The sequence below is a fragment of the Bubalus bubalis genome, chromosome 4 (assembly GCF_019923935.1).
Source record: "Bubalus bubalis isolate 160015118507 breed Murrah chromosome 4, NDDB_SH_1, whole genome shotgun sequence".
NCBI classification, from domain to species: Eukaryota; Metazoa; Chordata; class Mammalia; order Artiodactyla; family Bovidae; genus Bubalus; species Bubalus bubalis.
The window spans coordinates 90,742,498-90,762,072 of NC_059160.1; the positions used below are offsets into that span (position 1 = coordinate 90,742,498).

A 19,575-nucleotide genomic window follows, 5' to 3' on the forward strand; every position below is an offset into this window, starting at 1 on the left:
AATGGATGTGAGTAAAGTAATGCTTTATGCTAGTAAAGTAATGCTCAAAATTCTCCAAGCCAGGCTTCAGCAATATGTGAACCGTGAAATTCCAGATGTTCAAGCTGGTTTTAGAAAAGGCAGAGGAACCAGAGATCAAATTGCCAAATCCGCTGGATCATCGAAAAAGCAAGAGAGTTCCAGAAAAACATCTACTTCTGCTTTATTGACTATGCCAAAGCCTTTGACTGTGTGGATCACAATAAACTGTGGACAATTCTGAAAGAGATGGGAATACCAGACCACCTGACCTGCCTCTTGAGAAACCTATATGCAGGTCAGGAAGCAACAGTTAGAACTGGACATGGAACAACAGACTTGTTCCAAATAGGAAAAGGAGTACGTCAAGGCTGTATATTGTCACCCTGCTTATTTAACTTCTATGCAGAGTACATCATGAGAAACGCTGGGCTGGAGGAAGCACAAGCTGGAATCAAGATTGCCAGGAGAAATATCAATAACCTCAGATATGCAGATGAGGTTATTTCTGTCACCCTTATGGCAGAAAGCAAAGAGGAACTAAAAAGCCTCTTGATGAAAGTGAAAGAGGAGAGTGAAAAAGTTGGCTTAAAGCTCAACACTCAGAAAACTAAGATCATGGCATCTGGTCCCATCACTTCATGGCAAATAGATGGGCAAACAGAGGAAATAGTGTCAGACTTTATTTTGGGGGGCTCCAAAATCACTGCAGATGGTGATTGCAGCCCTGAAATTAAAAGATGCTTTCTCCTTGGAAGGAAAGTTATGACCAACCTAGATAGCATATTCAAAAGCAGAGACACTACTTTGCCAACAAAGGTCCATCTAGTCAAGGCTATGGTTTTTCCAGTAGTCATGTATGGATGTGAGAGTTGAACTATGAAGAAAGCTGAGTACTGAAGAATTGATGTTTTTGAACTGTGGTGTTAGAGAAGACTCTTGAGAGTCCCTTGGACTGCAAGGAGATCCAACCAGTCCATTCTAAAGGAGATCAGTCCTGGGTGTTCTTTGGAAGGAATGATGCTAAAGCTGAAACTCCAGTACTTTGGCCACCTCATGTGAAGAGTTGACTCACTGGAAAAGACTCTGAACCTGGGAGGGATTAGGGGCAGGAGGAGAAGGGGACGACAGAGGATGAGATGGCTGGATGGCATCACCGACTCAATGGACGTGAGTTTGAGTGAACCCTGGGAATTAGTGATGGACAGGGAGGCCTGGTGTGCTGCAATTCATGGGGTTGCAAAGAGTCAGACACGACTGAGCAACTGAACTGAACTGAACAAATATTGGTAAGGATGTGAAAATTGGAACTCCTATGCACTATTTGTGGGAATCTAAAATAGTGCAGCCACAATGGAAACTGTATTAGCAGTTCTCCAAAATATTAAAAATAGAATTACCATACGATCCAGCAATTCTGAGTATACACCCAAAGTAACTGAAAACAGGCACCCTGTCAGATAGTCATACACCTATGTTCATAATAGTATTATACACAATAGCCAAGAGATAGAAACAACCCAAGCGTGCATTGACAGCTGAATGGATAACAAAATGTACATTATTCAGCCTTAAAAAGGAAAGACATTCTGAAACAGTAAATTCCATGGACAGAGGAGCCTGGCAGGCTACAGTCCGTATGGTCGCAAAGAGTCAGACATGACTGAGCATCTGAGTACACATGTGGTTAAACCATAAGACATTAAGCTAAGCTGGGACTTCCCTGGTAGTCCAGTGGTTAAGAATTTGCCTTCGAAACTGAAGAAACAACAACTTATGGCCCAGGAATAAATCCTGCAAAAAATAAATGCAAATAAAAGTTAAAAAAAAAAATCTGCCTTCAAATGCAGGTAAAGTGAGTTCGATCCCTGTTCAAGGAACTGAGATTGACCATGTCTTGGGGGCAATTAAGCCTGTTCACCACAACTAGAGAAGTGTGGCCATCAAAATGAAGCCCCAGCACAGCAACCGCTCCCCGCAAAAAAAGACATTAAGCCAAGTGAAACAAGTCAGTCATAAAAAACAAATACTGGGGACTTTCTAGGTGGTCCAGTGGTTATGATTTCTCCTTCCAATGCAGAGGCTATGGGTTCCATCCCTGATTGGGGAGCTAAGATCCCACATGCTTCTCAGCCAAAAAACCAAAACATAAAAAAGAAGTATTGTAACAAATTCAATAAAGACTTTAAAAATGATCCACATTTAGAAAAAATACTGTATGATTTCACTAATATGAGGTATCTAGACTAGTTGAATTTACAGAAATAAGTAAAATGGTGGTTTCCAAAGGTTAGAGGGAAGAAGGAAATAGGGTATTGGAAGATGAAAAAGTTCTGAGGAAATTCCCCAGTGGTCTAGTAGTTAGGACTCCACTCTCTCACTGCATGGGCTATGCAGTGCTGCCAAAAAAAAAAAGGGAAAAAGTTCTGGATATGGATTGCATGGCAATGTGATTATACTTAGTAGTACTGAACTGTAGACTTAAAAATGATTAGGATGGTAAAATTTATGTTATGTGTATTCTACCACAATTAAAATTAGATAAAAATGTTTTAATATATAAAAGGAGTAATCAGATGTTAGGTGCTGGAAATACTGCAATAAGAAACAGAAGATCTAGTTGCAACAAATAATTTGTCTGATGTATAGGAGAACCGAGACAGAGTTTGCTAGGTCAAGTGATGAAGAATACAGTACAAGCTAAGCAGTTGCTCATAAATTCTTCCAGAAATCTGAAGTGGGAAAAACATTTCCCAACTTATTCTTTGAGGCCAGTATTATCCTGATGCCAACAACAGATAAAGACATAAGAAAATAAACTATATCAATATTCTTTATGAACACAGTCACAAAAATGCTTAACAAAATATTAGAAATTAGATCAAACAATGTACTAAAAATACAACAGTATGAACAAGTGGGGTTTATTATTAGAACATAAGGCGGTTTCAAAACTGGAAAATTAATAAGTGTAAATAATCATATCAACAGACGAAGAAGAAGCATATGATCATCTCAATAGGTGCAGAAAAAGCAGTTGACAAAATTCAACATTCATTCATGATTTTTTAAAAATTCTGTAACAAATTAGGAATAAGGATAGCTTCCCCAAACTGATGAACATTTACAAAAAATTTACAGCTAACATTATACTTAATGGTGAAAGCCTAAATTGCTCTAAGGATTCCTTTTTATTCAATCTTTTATCAAGGTCCTACCCAATGAAATAAGGTAAAAAAAAGGAAATGAAAGAATATTAATTGAAAAAGGAGAAATAGGTTTCCATTCACACATCAAACAAAACCAAAAACAAACCAAAAATTAAACAAACAAAAAACTTTGTAAAAATACCCAAAGGAATATATTTTTTAAAAGCTGCCAGTATATAAAAATCAAAATCATACTTCTATACACTGCTGTTGCTAAGTCACTTCAGTCGTGTCCAACTCTGTGCGACCCCATAGATGGCAGCCCACCAGGCTCCCCCGTCCCTGGGATTCTCCAGGCAAGAACACTGGAGTGGGTTGCCATTTCCTTCTCCACTGCATGAAAGTGAAAAGTGAAAGTGAAGTCGCTTAGTCGTGTCCGACCCTCAGCGACCCCATGGAGTGCAGCCTTCCAGGCTCCTCCGCCCATGGGATTTTCCAGGCAAGAGTACTGGAAAGGGGTGCTATTGCCTTCTCCCTTCTATACACTAGCAATAAATAATTAGAATTTGAAATTTAATAAAACTATCATCTGCAATTACACTAAAAACATGAAATATTTACAAATCTAACAAGAAAATTGTACATTGAAAATTACAAAACCATTGATGAAAGAAATCAAGAAGATCTAAATAAATGGTGACAATACTAAGTACAGACAAGGATGAAGAGCAACTGGAACTCTTACAGTTTTCTGAGGGGAATGCAAAATAGTAAAGCCATTTAAGATAACAGTTTGACAATTTCCTATAAAGGTATGCTACCACAGGACCTAGCAATACCATTTCTAGGTATTTAGCCAAGAGATGAAAACTTATGTTTATAAAAGAATTCGTACATGGAATGTTTATAGTGACTTTATTCATAATTGCTCCAAACTAGAAAGAACTCAAGTATCTTTCAACTAGTGATAGATTCAAGTGACATAGGGTATGATTCCATTTGTATGGCATTCAGGAAAGGAAAACTATAAGCATAGAAAACCAATGGCTTCAGGAGGCTATCAGCAGGAAAAGGGTGGCCACAGAAGGGTGTAAGGGGATTTTTCAAGGAGTTAGAACTGTTTTAAATCTGAATTTTGGTGGTGATTACACATCTATACGTCTTTGTCAGAATTCTCAAACAGTACACCAAAAAGGGTGAATTTTACCTTAATTATTTTTTAAAGGCAGTAGAATCACAGAATACTTGGATTTGATTCCAGGACCCACTATGTGTAACAACCATGACCTTTAGCCCAGCCTCACATATTGTCAGTTTCCTCATTTGTGAAATAAGATTAATAGTAATACCTATCCCTGTTGAATTATTCTGGGGATTAAATGAGATAATCTATAGATAAATTTATACCATACATAACATGGTAAACACTTTAAGTGCTGCCAGGTTATTAAGTGCTTGCTATGTGCCACACCCTGAATATTCATTGGAAGAACTGATGCTGAAGCTGAAGCTCCAATACTTTGTCCACCTAATGTGAAGAGAAAAAGAACCCTGATGCTGGGAAATATTGAAGGCAAAAGGAGAAGGGAGCGGCAGAGGATGAGATGGTTAGACAGCATCACCAACTCAATGGACATGAATTTGAGCAAACTCCAGGAAATGGTGGAGGACAGAGGAGCCTGGCTATCTGTCACCAGACAGACATGTTAGAAACATGTGCCACAGGGGTGAAAGGGTCAAAGTAAGAAGATGGGTAACCATAACCTGGAGCGGGATAGAATCTGAGAGGCAGATAAGAACAATGCACACTGACCGAAACTGCCCACCCTGGCCAAGCGCCATTAGCGTGAATTATTTTAGGACAGCAGATCCTGGTAAGGAACGTGGAACTAACAAGCCACCACCAACCGGAAAAGTTCAGGAAAGGGCAAAAGGAGACACCACCTGTACTACTACCTCCCAGAATCCTTCTCTCTGGCATCCATCTTGGCTGAGCAATTTGTGAACAACCAAGAAGGACCCTGAGTCAGAATGAGTGGCCAAAGACAACCCAGAAACTAATGCCATCACCGTAAAACCCGAGACTGTCAGGCACAAGGCAGAGCAGTTCTCCTGGGTTCCCTTACCCTGGTGCTCTCCCCACTGGGGTGCCCTTTCCAATAAAGTCACTTGCTTTGTCAGCACATGCATCTCCTCAAACAGTTCTTTTCTGAGTGTTAGATAAGAGCCACTCTCAGGGCCCTGGAAGGGGTCTCCCTTCTTACAACAACAAAATGAACGTATGGCAACCCACTCCAGTATTCTTGCATGGAGAATCCCATGGACAGAGGAGCCTGATAGGCTACAGTCCAAAGGGTCGCAAAGAGTTGTACACAACTGAAGCAACTTAGCGTGCATGCATGCACCTATTCTCCAGCTGAAGAAGCAGAAAATCCTTAAAAGTTCCTGTGTTCCCAATATCAACTGCATCGCTTTCCCAATGTCCAAAGATAAATACTATTCTGAATTTTAGTCTCTATACTTTTAACACAAAGTAAACTGAATTATGTCCCTCCCGCAAAAATATTGTTACCAAACACAAGTTCACCTGCCCAACACACAGTGAGGCCAAACAAATGGAAATGTTGGAACAGAAAAAGGTTTACTGCAGGGTCAAGCAGGGAGAAAGGGTGGCTCCTGCTCAGAAACCCATAACTCTCCAATGGTTTGGGGGGAGAAGTTTTTATAGGCAAAATTGGGGGTGAGGGCTGCAGTGTGTGTGACTTTCTTCTGATTGTTTGGTGGTATGGTAACAGGGCAGTACTCTAGGAATCTTGTGCTCAGCCTTAAGTTACCACCCTCCATCTGGACAGAGGGCTTCCTACCTGCAGAAGAAGGATTGTTATGAATATTTCTTGAGGAGGAACCTGATCTGCCCCCAGGCTGCACTGTGGTGCCTAGACTGCTCCTCCTTTGTTTCTAAATTCCCTTCCTTCTCTGATTAACTACTATTTGAATCTGCCCTTTGGAACACAGGGAAGGTCAAGGAGGCTGAAAGCTTTTTTCCTGCAGATAAGAAACTGGGGACATGGAAAGGATTTGTACCAGGGAGGGCCCCACAGTGTCTTACTCCCTTTCTGGAATGTGTAAATGTTACTTTATATGGAAAAAGGGTCTTGCAGATGTGATTAAATTTATGATCTTGGAGTGGAGAGATTATCCTGGATTATCTAGGAGAACCCTATTGCAATCACATGTGTCCTTATAAAATGGAGGCAGAAGGGGCAATATTTAGACACATAGGAGAAGGTTCAATGTGAGGATGGAACAGAAAGAGATTTAAAGCTGGAGATTGGAGTGATGTGGCCATAGCCAAGGAATGCCAACAGCTACAAGAAACTGCAAGACACAAGGAATGGATTCTCAGAGTCTAGAAGGAGTGTAGCCCTGCTGACAACCAGTCCAGTGATTTGCAGATTTCAGATCTCTTGAATTTCTGACCTTTAAATTGTGAGAGATTAAATGTTGTTACAGTCTCCCCAGATGGCTCAGTAGTTAAGAATCTGCCTGCCAATGAAAGAGAGGCAGGTTCCATCCCTGCGTTGGGAAGACCCCCTGAAGAAGGAAATGACAACCCACTACAGTATTCTTGCCTGAGAAACACAGCGCTCCAGAGGTGCTGGAATGTAATGTGGAGGCTGAAGGAAAAAAACCTGAGGAATGATCAGAGTCATGTGTGGAAAAGACTCTTGAAGGTCCCTTGGACAGCAAGATCAAACCAGTCAATCCTAAAGGAATTCAACCCTGAATATTCATTGGAAAGACTGATGCAAAAGCTGAAGCTCCAATACTTTGGTCACTTGATGCGAAGAGCCAACTGATTGGAAAAGACCCTGATGCTGGGAAAGATTGAAGACAGGAGAAGGGGGTGACAGAGGATGAGATGGTTGGACAGCATCATCAACCCAATGGACATAAGTTTGAGCAAGCTGTGGGAGATGGTGAAGGACAGGGAAGCTGGCGTGCTGCAGTCCGTGGGTTTGCAAAGAGTCAGACAGGACTGAGTGACAGACAGCAACAAAATGCTGCTATTTCTTTTTCTCCCACAAGAATGCACAAAAGGAAGGTTAAAAAAGCTCAAACTATTAATGCTTCTGCATAACTTAACTAAGTTATCAAAGTTCAGAATATTTATAGGATTAGAAAAAAATACCCAACAATAACAAGATAAAATTTATAATATCTGATAATTGATTGAAAAATATCAGACAAGGGACTTCCCTGGCGGTGCAGTGGGTAAGATTCTGCCTGTCAATACAGGGAACACAGGTTCAATCCCTGGTCTGGGAAGACTTCACATGTTGCAGAGCAACTAAGCCCCTGCTTCACAACTACTGAGTCTTCACCCTAGAGCCTGCACAACACAACTACTGAGCCCATGTGCTGCAACAACTGCAGGCCGTGCACCTAGAGCCTATGCTCTGCAACAAGAAAAGCCATGGCAATGAGAAGCCCACATGTCACAACAAAGAGTAGGCCCTGCTGGCAGCAACTTGACAAAGCCTATGTGCAGCAAGACCCAGCACTGGTCTTTAAAAAAGGTTCAAAAAAAATATCAGGCAAGAGAGGTGATACCAGGGAAATGGCTGAGCAGAAAGCAGGAGGAATCTATCGGTCCAACTAGGCAAAGCTGTTTTGGCAGAATCTATCTGATTTTAACTGTCTTGAAATTCTGGCGTCTATTCAATGGTTCCATATTTCAAAGGAAATCTTGACCAGTAAATTCTTGGTGAGTGTGTGCTAAGTCGCTTCACTAGTGTCCGACTCTTTGTGACCCTATGGACTGTAGCCCACCAGGCTCCTCTGTCCATGGGATTCTCTAGGCAAGAATACTGGAGTGGGTTGCCATACCGCTTTCAGGGGATTTTCCCAACCCAGGGATCAAACCCACATCTCTTACATCTACCTGCATTGGCAGGCAGGTTCTTTACCACTAGCACTACCAATTTCATTCGATTGAAGCATTTAGCATAATAGTTCAGTCACTCCGTCATGTCCGACTCTTTGCAACTCCAAGGCCTGCAGCACTCCAGTCTTCCTTGTCCTTCACCAACACCCAGAGCTTGCTCAAACTCATGTCCACCAAGTCAGTGATGCCACCCTTCCATTTCATTGTCTGTCGTCCCCTTCTCCTTCTGCCTTCAACATTTCCCAGCATCAGGATCTTTTCCAATGAGTCAGTTCTTTGTATCAGGTTGCCAAAGTATTGGAGTTTCAGCTTCAGCATCAGTCCTTCCAATGAATATTCAGGACTGATTTCCTTTAGAATGGACTGGTTGGATCTCCTTGCAGTCCAAGGGACTCTCAAGAGTCTTCTCCAACACCACAGTTTAAAAGCATCAATTCTTCTGCGCTCAGCTTTCTTTATAGTCCAACTCTCATATACATACATGACTACTGGAAAAACCATAGCTTTGACTAGAGGGACATTTGTTGGCAAAGTAATGTCTCTATTTCTTTGCATTGATCACTGAGGAAGGCTTTCTTATATCTCCTTGGTATTCTTTGGAACTCTGCATTCAAATGGATATATCTTTCCTTTTCTCCTTCTTTAGCTTCTCTTCTTTTCTCAGGTATTTGTAAGACATGATAGCAGCTACTCATTTTTTACCCTCCACATCTGTGACAGAAGTGTTCCTAGAGCAGCTTAGAAGAGCCAGAGAGGGCAATAAGAACCTTATCCTCCAAATAAGAGAGATCTGTTATGATTGTGAATTGTTATTTCAAATCACAGAGGTGTAGACACAAAGGCCAGCTACCATTGTTGTAACCTCCACTGAGTGGAAGCAGCTTTCAGGGGATTTAGAGGCAATTTCAGGTTTTTCCCTCACTTTTCCTTTTTCTCCTTTTGGAAGCCAGACATTTAACGATTAGGAAATTGAATGCAATTGTATTTTCAAAGGAACTTAGAAAGTCATCAGGTTCAGTTCAGTCACTCAGTGGTGTCCGACTCTTGGCGACCCCATGGACGGAAGCGCGTCAGGCTTCCCTGTTCTTCACCATCTCCTGGAGCTTGCTCAAACTCATGTCCATTGAGTTGATTATGGCATCCAACCATCTCATCCTTTGTCGTCCCCTTCTCTTCCTGCCTTCAATCTTTCCCAGCATCAGGGTCTTTTCCAATGAGTCAGTTCTTTGCATCAGGTGGCCAAAATATTGGAGTTTCAGCTTCAGCATCAGGTCACCAAGCATGCCCATAAAAAGATGCAGGTTCAGAAAAGACCTGAAAGGACCTAAAAATTATATGTCAGGCTGATCCCTGGCACATAGTAAATACTATACAACTCTAAAAATAAGCAACAACCCTAGGAGAGAACAAGAATTTATTTCTAGACTGATCACAGTATAAGATTCGGATGTCCAATTTTCAATAAAAAATATCATAAAGCATACAATTAAATAGGAAAGCATGTCCCAGTCAAAAGAAAAAAAAAAATTACAGAAACCATGGGGAAGAAATTAAGACATTATCAGACAAAAGCTGAGGATATTACCACTAGAACTGTATTATGAGGTATGCTAAAGGGAGTCCTTCAGGTTGAAATCAAAGTAATCAAAACTGCATGAAGAAATAAAAAATCTTTGATAAAAGCAAATACATGGGAAATTATAAAAGCTAGTATTGATGTAATTTTGGTTTATTATTTATTATTATCTGAAATGAAGTAAAATGGAAGTTGCTTAGTCGTGTCCAACTCTTTGTGACCCCATAGACTGTAGCCTGCCAGGCTCCTCTGTCCAAGGAATTCTCCATCCAGGCAAGAACACTGGAGTGGGTAGGTCCAGTTCTCTTCTCCAGGGGATCTTCCCAACCCAGGGACTGAACCCAGGTCTCCCACATTGCAGCAGATTCTTTACCTTCGGAGCCACCAGAGGAACCCTTATTATTATCTACATGATTTAAAATACAAATGCATTAAAAGAAAAAAGCAGTTACTGTTTTGGGGCACATGATGTAGGAAGACATAATTTGTAACATCAGAAACTGAAAGGAGTAGGGACAGAGCTATAGGGGCAGTGAGTAAGTGAAGTCACTCAGTCGTGTCCGACTCTTTGTGACCCCATGGACTGTAGCCTACCAGGCTCCTCTGTCCATGAGATTTTCCAGGCAAAGGTACTGGAGTGGGTTGCCATTTCCTCCTCCAGGGGAGCGTCCCAACCCAGGGATCGAACCCAGGCCTCCTGCATTGTAGGTAGACGCTTTACCGTCTGAGCCACCAGGGAAGTTAGAGGGGCAGAGTTGTATGCTATTAAAGTTTAACTGATATAAATTAAGTTTAAGAGTGTATAACTTTATAATGTTATGTGTAATTCCCATGATAAACACATATACTCAAAAGGAAATGAGAGGGGAATTAAAGCATTTCACTAAAAAAAAAAATTTATAAAGCACAAAAGATGACAACAATGAAAGGAATGAAGGGGGAAAAGTTTTAATACAAATAGGAAACAAATAGCAAAAGCTAAACCCTCCTTATCAGTAATTACTTTAAATGTAAGTAGATTAAACCATCTTATCAAAAGTTAGGGATTGGCAGAATAAATTAAAAAAAGCCAATGATCCATGCCTTCTATAAGAGACTCACTATAGATCTAAAGACCCAAAGAGATTGAACATGAAAGGATAGAAAAAGATACCTGATGCTGGGAAAGACTGAAGGCAGGAGAAGGGGATGACAGAGGATGAGATGGTTGGATGGCATCACCGACACAATGGACATGGGTTTGGGTGGACTCCGGGAGTTGGTGATGGACAGGGAGGCCTGCAGTTCATGGGGTCACAAAGAGTTGGACATGACTGAGCGGCTGAACTGAATAACCAAAAGGTGGTTAGTTATATTACTATCAGACAAAATAGACTTTAAATTTTAAAAAAAAGATTACAAGATGGGGGAATGGATACATGCATATTTATGGCTGAGTCCCTTTGGTGTTTAGCTGAAACTGTTACAACATTGTTAACTGGTTATACCCTGCTGCTCCTGCTAAGTCGCTTCAGTCATGTCCAACCCTGTGCGACCCCAGAGACGGCAGCCCACCAGGCTCCCCCGTTCCTGGGATTCTCCAGGCAAGAACACTGGAGTGGGTTGCCATTTCCTTCTCCAATGCATGAAAGTGAAAAGTGAAAGTGAAGACGCTCAGTCGTGTCCGACTCTTAGCGACCCCATGGACTGCAGCCTACCAGGCTCCTCCGTCCATGGGATTTTTCCAGGCAAGAGTACTGGAGTGGGGTGCCATTGCCCTAATACAAAGTAAAAAAGTTTAAAAACAATTACAAGAGACTATAATGAAAGTTTCAATAGAGCAAGAAGATATAACAATTATAAACATGTATGCACCTAATAACAGATCAAAATATAAGAAGCAAAAATTAACAGACTTGAAGGGACAAACAGATAGTTCTACAAAAATAAGGCGAGATTTCACTTTTGGTAATGGATAGAACAACTAGATAAAAAATAAGTTAGGAAATAGAGGACTTGAACAACCAATAAATCATCTAGATGTATATAGAATACTCCATCAAACAAGAGTATTAAAAAAAAAGAAAAATAACAATATATGAATTTCTCAATGGCAGGTGGTACCTTCTCCAGGATAGACCATTTCCAGGCTAGGCCACAAAAGCTCAATATATTTATTTATTTGTTTTTGGCTCTGCTGGGTCTTCATTGCTTTGCACAGGCTTTCTCTAGCTGTGGAGAGCCAGGGCTATTCTTCGTTGTGGTGTGTGGGCTTCTCATTGGGGTGGCTTCTCTTGTTTTGGAGCCAGGCTCTAGGGCGAGCGGGCTTCAGCAGTTGTGGCCCACAGCCTAGGTAGCTGTGGCATGCTGGCTCAGTTGCTCCACAGCATGTGGAATCTTCCCGGATCAGGGATTGAAACCATGTTCCCTGCATTGGCAGGTGGATTCTTATCTGCTGTGCCACCAGGGAAGTACTCAGTATATTTAAGTATATATTACACAAAGTATCTTTTCCAACCACAATGAGATTGTTATGAATCAACCACAGAAGGAAAACTAGAAAATTCACAAATATGTGGAAACATATTCTTAAACAACAAGGGAGTCAAAGAAGGATTACAAAGGAAATTATAAAATACTTGGAGATGAAAATGAAATCACAACATACAAAAACTTATGGGATGTAACAAAAGCAGCGCTAAGAGGCAAATTTATAGGGATAAACATGAAAAAAAGAAGGTCTCAAGTCAACAACCTAACTTTATGCCTTGAAGGAACTAGAAAAAGAAAAACTAAACCCAGTTAGCAGAAGGAGGGATCAGAAAAATTAGAGCAGACGTAAATAAAGAGTATAGAAAATCAATGAAAGAAAAAGTTGACTCTTCTGCCCAAATCAACATAATTGACAAACTTTTAATTAGATTGATAAAGAAAAAAAGAGATTACTCAAATTACTAAATTCAGAAATCAGTGTGGGAACTTTACTTCTAATTCTACAGAAATAAACAGGATTAACAAAAACACAAATTTGAAAAGATATCTGCACCCCAAGGTTCATAGCAACATTACTGACAATAGCCAAGATATTGATACAGTCTAAGGGTCCATCGCAGATGAATGGATAAAGAAGATGTACAGGACTTCCCTGGTGGTTCAGTGGATAAGAATCACCTGCCAATGCAGAGGACAAGGGTTGTATCCCTGGTCTGAGAAGGTTTCACATGCCCCAGGCAACTTAAGCCAGCACGGCTACCACTACTGAAGCCTGTGCGCCTAGAGCCTGTGCTCCACAAAAGAAGCCAGCACAATGAGAAGCCTGTACACTGCAAGGAAGAGCAGTCCGCCCATGCTTATTACAGCTAGAGAAAGCCCATGCACATCAGCAAAGCCCCAGCACTACCAAATAGAAGTAAATAATTTAAAAAACGAAGATGTGCACACACATATACCATGGAATACTACTCAGTCATAAAAAAAGAATGAAAACTTGCCACTTGCAGTGAAGTGAATGGACTTGGATCTTTTCAAAGTGAAATAAGTCAGACAGAGAAAGATAAATACTGTATGATATTAGTTAAATGTGGAATCAAAAAAATACAACAAACTAGTGAATATAACAAAAAAGAAGCAGATTCTCAGTTATAAAGAACAAAGCAGTGGTTACCTGTGGGGAGAGGGAAGTGGCCAGGAGCAATATAGGAGTAGGGGATTAAAAGATACAAACTATTAGGTATAAAATAAGTTACAAGGATATATTGTGTAACATAGGGAATACAGTCAATATTTTATGATAACTATAAATGGAGTCCCTTTAAAAATTGTGAATCACAGGGTGGATGAATGAATTGGTGGGTGGGTAGATGGATGGATGAGTGAATGGGTGATGGGTGGGTTGGTGAAAAATAACTATGAATCACTATATTGTACACCCACATCTTATAAAATATTATACATCAACTGTACTTAAAGTAAAATTTTTTTCTAAAAAATATGAAGAACCGTATGCCACCAAATTGGTAACTTAGATGAAATAGAAAAATTCCTGAAAACACAAAACATATGAAAACTGAATAACAAAGAAATATAAAATCTGAATAGACCCATAATTAGGACAGAGAACAAAACAGAAATAAAAAACCTCACAATAAAGAAAAGCCCTAGACCAGATGGCTTCACTGGTGAATTCTAGCAAATTGGAGAGTTGATGGAGAAGGAAACAACCCACTCCAGTAATCTTGTCTGAAAAATCCCATGCACAGAGGAGCCTGGAGGGCTGTATTCCAAAGGGTCACAAAGAGTCAGACATGACTGAGCAACTAAGCATGAAGGGTTGATATGTCCCTGAGGTAGACCAGTAAAAGTGTATTGCTCACCTTGCCAACTGAAAGAAAACTGATTCTGCAATCACCATCTGCAGTGATTTTGGAGCCCAAAAAAATAAAGTCTGACACTGTTTCCACTATTTCCCCATCTATTTGCCATGAAGTGAGGGACCAGATGCCATGATCTTAGTTTTCTGAGTGCTGAGTTTTAAGCCAACTTTTTCACTCTCCTCTTTCACTTTCATCAAGAGGCTCTTTAGTTCTTCTTCACTTTCTGCCATAAGGGTGGTGTCATCTGCATATCTGAGGTTATTGATATTTCTCCCGGCAATCTTGATTCCAGCTTGTGCTTCTTCCAGCCCAGCGTTTCTCATGATGTACTCTGCATATAAGTTAAATAAGCAGGGTGACAATATACAGCCTTGACGTACTCCTTTTCCTATTTGGAACAAGTCTGTTGTTCCATGTTCAGTTCTAACTGTTGCTTCCTGACCTGCATACAGGTTTCACAAGAGGCAGGTCAGGTGGTCTGGTATGCCCATCTCTTTCAGAATTTTCCACAGTTTATTGTGATCCACACAGTCAAAGGCTTTGGCATAGTCAATAAAGCAGAAATAGATGTTTTTCTGGAACTCTCTTGCTTTTTCGATGATCCAGCGAATGTTGGCAATTTGATCTCTGCCTTTTCTAAAACCAGCTTGAACAGTGGGCCTTAGAAAGCATCACTACAAACAAAACTAGTGAAGGTGATGGAATTCCATTTGAGCTATTTCAAATCCTGAAAGATGATGCTGTGAAAATGCTTCACTCAATATGTCAGCAAATTTGGAAAACTCAGCAGTGGCCACAGGACTGGAAAAGGTCAGTTTTCATTCCAATCCCAAAGAAAGACAATGCTAAAGAATGCTCAAACTACCGCACAATTGTACTCATCTCACATGCTGGTAAGGTAATGCTCAAAATTCTTCAAGCCAGGCTTCAGCAATACGTGAACTGTGAACTTCCAGATGTTCAATTGAGGTCACCACCTGGTTAATTTTACAATGATCCACTGTCATTCTCGAAGGTCCATCTGTCTTCTGCACAGGCCAGATAGGCAAGTTGAATGAAGATGTGCTGGGAATTACCACTCCTGCATCTTTTTCTGATGATGGCATTTATTTCTGCCATTCCTCTAGAAATGCAGTATTGTTTTCAGTTTACTACCTTCCTAGGTAAAGGCAGTTCTAATGACTTCTACCTGGCCTTTCCCACTGTGATAACCCTCTCTCCACAGTCAGAGAACCAATGTGGGGATTCTGCCAGTTGCTGAGTATGTCTTTTCCTTTTATGTATTCCAGAACTGGCAAAATAGCCACAGGATGGCTTCAGGGACCCATTGGGCCCACTGTGACATAGACCTGAGCTAAAACTCTACTGATCACATGACTTAAATAAATGCCTACACTCTGACTGGTAGATCACAATGATGTTCTTGATCTCCTAGAATTAGCATCTGTTCAGAGCCAGGATCCAGTAGTCCCCAAAAGGTTTCATTATTTCCTATTCTCTAATACACAGTCATCCTAGTAAAAGGCCAGGTCTCTTTGAAGAAGACTTGGAGAAGGATTAATAGCATGAATTTCTGACTGTGTCCTTCCTCAAAGGAACCCATTTGCTCCTTCTTTCAGGGGGTTCTGGGTCTGTAAACTGGCTTAAGTCTGAGAATTGATTGAGGAGCCATGACTCTCTGTTGTTATGTTTCAGATTAGACTTTGGTTCACTTGACCTAGAAATTTTCCACTTATGCAGATCAAGTAAGAGTTTAGTAGTGAAAGTCACTCAGTCGTATCCAACTGTTTGCAACCCCATGGACTATACAGTCCATTGAATTCTCCAGGCCAGAATATTGGAATGGGTAACCGTTCCCTTCTCCAGGGAATCTTCCCAACCCAAGGATCCAGCCCAGGTTTCTCGAATTGCAGGTGGATTCTTTACCAGCTGAGTTACCAGGGAAGCCCAATTTTACTTTTAGTAGAAATACTACAATCAACTAGCCGATGCCATAGCTCTTCATAAGTCATACTATTCTGATTGGTGTCTGCCTGGACTCTGCTGTGCATTATGGTAACCATGCCCACTCAGCCTTTGGTGGTTGTATGTCCCCACTTGGCCCTTGCCACCTCAGGATCCAATTACTCCCAATGTTTTTAGATTTTCCAATTTCACTATAAGGTCTGGCCTACAGAAGAGTGATCACAGAGTTCTCCAAGGATGCCAAGGCTCCTCTTATAAAGTTATTTCTCACAGTTATGATGAAAGGTATGTCTTCTGGATGCTTCCAGGGTGGATGAATAGATCTTAAATCCACCTTAACATTCCAGTCTCTCTAATCCTTGTAATTATTCCCTACATTAAACCAAGACAAGTCTGGCATGTTTAACTTATTCACTGTGTGTGAGTAACTTTTTGGTCCATGTTTCAGCAAACCAACCAAACAAACTGTTAGAGCCTTTTCTAACTCACCAGGCTGCAACGTTAAATACTAAATCTTGCTTTAGTGAGTCCACATCAGTTAGCCTGATCCAACTTTATGTTTTTTAACATATATATATAATTTTTAAAAATTTATTTATTGACTGTGCTGCGTCTTCATTGCTGTAAGGACTTTTCTCTAGTTGTGGCAAGTGGGGGCTACTCTCTAGTTGCATTGTTCAGGCTTCTCGTGGCAGTGTCTCCTCTTGTTGCTGAGACAGGCTCTAGGGTACTCAGGCTTCGGTAGTTGCGGCTGGGGGCTCAGTAGTCGCAGTTCCCCAGCTCTAGAGCACAGGCTCAATAATTGTGGCTCTCAGGCTTAGTCACTTGCAGTATGTGGGATCTTCTCGGTCCAGGGATCGAATTGGTGTCTCCTACATTGGCGGGCATATTCTTTATCACTAAACCACCCGTGTGTGCGTGTGTATACTTAGTCACTCAGTCGTGTCCAACTCTCTGAGACCCCATGGACCATGGCCTGCCAGGCTCCTTTTTCCATGGGATTCTCCAGGCAAGAATGCTGGAGTGGGCTGCCATTTCCTTCTCCAAAACCACCAGGGAAGCTCCAACTTTATGTTTCTTCTGTCACTATCCCACACCCACACCTTCAACATCCACTCCCATACATATTCCCTGGACTTCCATATGTAAAAATTAGAAAATTCAAGTAGATCTTTTGGAGTGTAGTGCACTTCCTCATGGGTCTCACTTAATACCTAATCTTCAGTGGCTTACTGGATTTTAATCTAGTTACAGGTCTAGAAACAAAGAGATGTTGTGGGAGTGGTTTCTGAGGAAGCAGCATCATCTTGCTTGGTACAACTGCCTCAGGAAAGGTCATTGTAGTTTCTTCAGGCAATACAGGGTTAATCCTCTGAGACAGGCGTGGAGCAGCCATTCTCATTGATGTTGGGTAAAGAGGCAGCTTCTCTGGCAAAGAAAACTCATCATTACTTAGAGCTTTCAATATTCCAAGCTTTAACAAAGTCTTTGCATACATCCCCATTCCTGTTTTCAGGATCCCAGTCCTTTTCAATATTCTCACTGTAACATGAGCCACCTAGTGACACTGGGAGCTCAACTTGTACTGCAATTCAGCAAGTCGGAGAATGAGTTTCTTGGTTTAATTTTTATCAGTTAGCTGGCGCTACCGTTCCTCAATAAATGAAAAATAAAATTACCATATGATGCAGCACTTCTACTCCTGAATATACAAAGAATTGACAGCAGACACTTAAACAGATATTTGTACTTCTTTGTTCATGGCAACATTATTCACAATGGCAGAGAGGTGGAAGCAACTCATGTGCCTAAAATATGATATATACATACAATGGAATATTATTTAGCTTTAAAAAGAAAAAATTCTAACACATGCTACAACAGAGATGAACTCTGAAGACACACTAAACAAAATAAATCAGGCACAAAAGGACAAATACTTTTTGATTTCACTTACATAACGTGTCTAGAGTAGGCAAATTCATAGAGACAGAAAGAAAAATGGCTTTTGCTAGGGTCTGGGGGAAAAGGGGAGTGGGTAGTTATTGTTTAATGGGTCAGAGTTTCTGTTTGGGGTGATGAAACATCACTCCAGGCTTTCCTGTCCTTCACTATATCCTGGAGTTTACTCAAACTCATGTCCATTGAGCTAATGATGCCACCCAACCATCTCATCCTCTGTCGCCCCTTTCTCATCTTGCCCTCAATCTTTCCTAGCATCAGGGTCTTTTCCGATGAGTTGGCTCTTCACATCAGGTGGCTAGAGTATTGGCGCTTCAGCTTCAGCATCAGTCCTTCCAATGAATGTTCAGGGTTCATTTTATGGTTACACAACACTATAAATGTATTTAATGCCAATTAATTGTACCATTAAAAATAGATAAAATCACAACTTTTGTTATGTATATTTTATCAGGATAAAAATTTAAAAATAGGTTAACTGCTTGTTTCAAACAAAAATAATTGGAAAGTAATAGACATTAAGTTTATAATACATGTAGAAGTATGATATAAATATCACATAGGCCAGGAGAGGAAAAAAGGAGAATACTGCTGCAAAGTTTATACACTGCTCAAAATTGGTGTAATACACTTTAAGGTAAATGGTGATAACCTAAATACATACACTATGAACCCCAAAGCAACCAATGAAAAGTGAAAGTATAGCTAGTAAACCAATAAAGGAAATAAAGTGGAATCATAAAATATATTCACTCTAAAAGAAGTCAGGAATAATAAAAGGAAACAAACAAAAAACATGGGACAAACAAAACAAATAGCAAGATGGTAAATTTAAACTTAACCATATTGATAATTGTATTAAATATAAATGGTCTAAACATCCAATTAAAAGGCAGAAATTGTCAGGTTGGATAAAAAAGAAACTCAGTTATATGCTTCTTGTAAGAAACCTATTTTAAAAATTATTTATTTATTTATTTATGGTTGTGCTGGGTCTTCATTGCTCTCAGGCTTTCTCTAGTTGTGGCAAGTGGAGGCTTCTCTCTAGTTATGGTACAGGGGCTTTTCATTGCAGTGGCTTCTCTTGTTGCAGAGCACAGGCTCTAGGCTCACAGGCTTCAGTAGTTGTGGCTCATGGGCTTAGTTGCTCTGAGGCACATTGGATCTACTGGGACCACAGATTGAACCCATGTCCCCTGCATTGGCAGGTAGATTCCTATACACTGTATCACCATGAAAGTCTATGTAAGAAATCTATTTTAAATATAGTAAGCCAAATATATTTAAAGTAAAAAAATAGAAGAAGGGAAAGGAGGACTTCTTGGAGGTTCAGGTAGAAGACTCCATGCTTCTACTTCAGGGGGACATGAGTTCGATCCCTGGTTAGGGAAATAAGATCCAACATGCTGCACAGTATGACCAAAAGAAAGAAAGTAAAAAGGAAAAGGACGGTAATACTCATCAAAGGAAAGCTACAGTGGCTATAACAAACAAAATTTGTTTGTTAAGTTACAAACAAACAAAGTTTGTTTGTTAAGTTACAAACAAAGTTTGTTTAAGTTACAGAGAAAAGTATATTGTGGTTTAGTTGCTAAGTCATGTTTG

General features: G+C 40.4%; 1 protein-coding gene across 1 annotated transcript in view; it reads right to left on the reverse strand.

The window, feature by feature from the left end:
- The window catches only part of FAM186A (family with sequence similarity 186 member A), a 73,338-nt gene that overhangs the window by 47,144 nt on the left and 6,619 nt on the right, over positions 1–19,575 (reverse strand). The gene's annotated exons all lie outside the window — the stretch shown is intronic.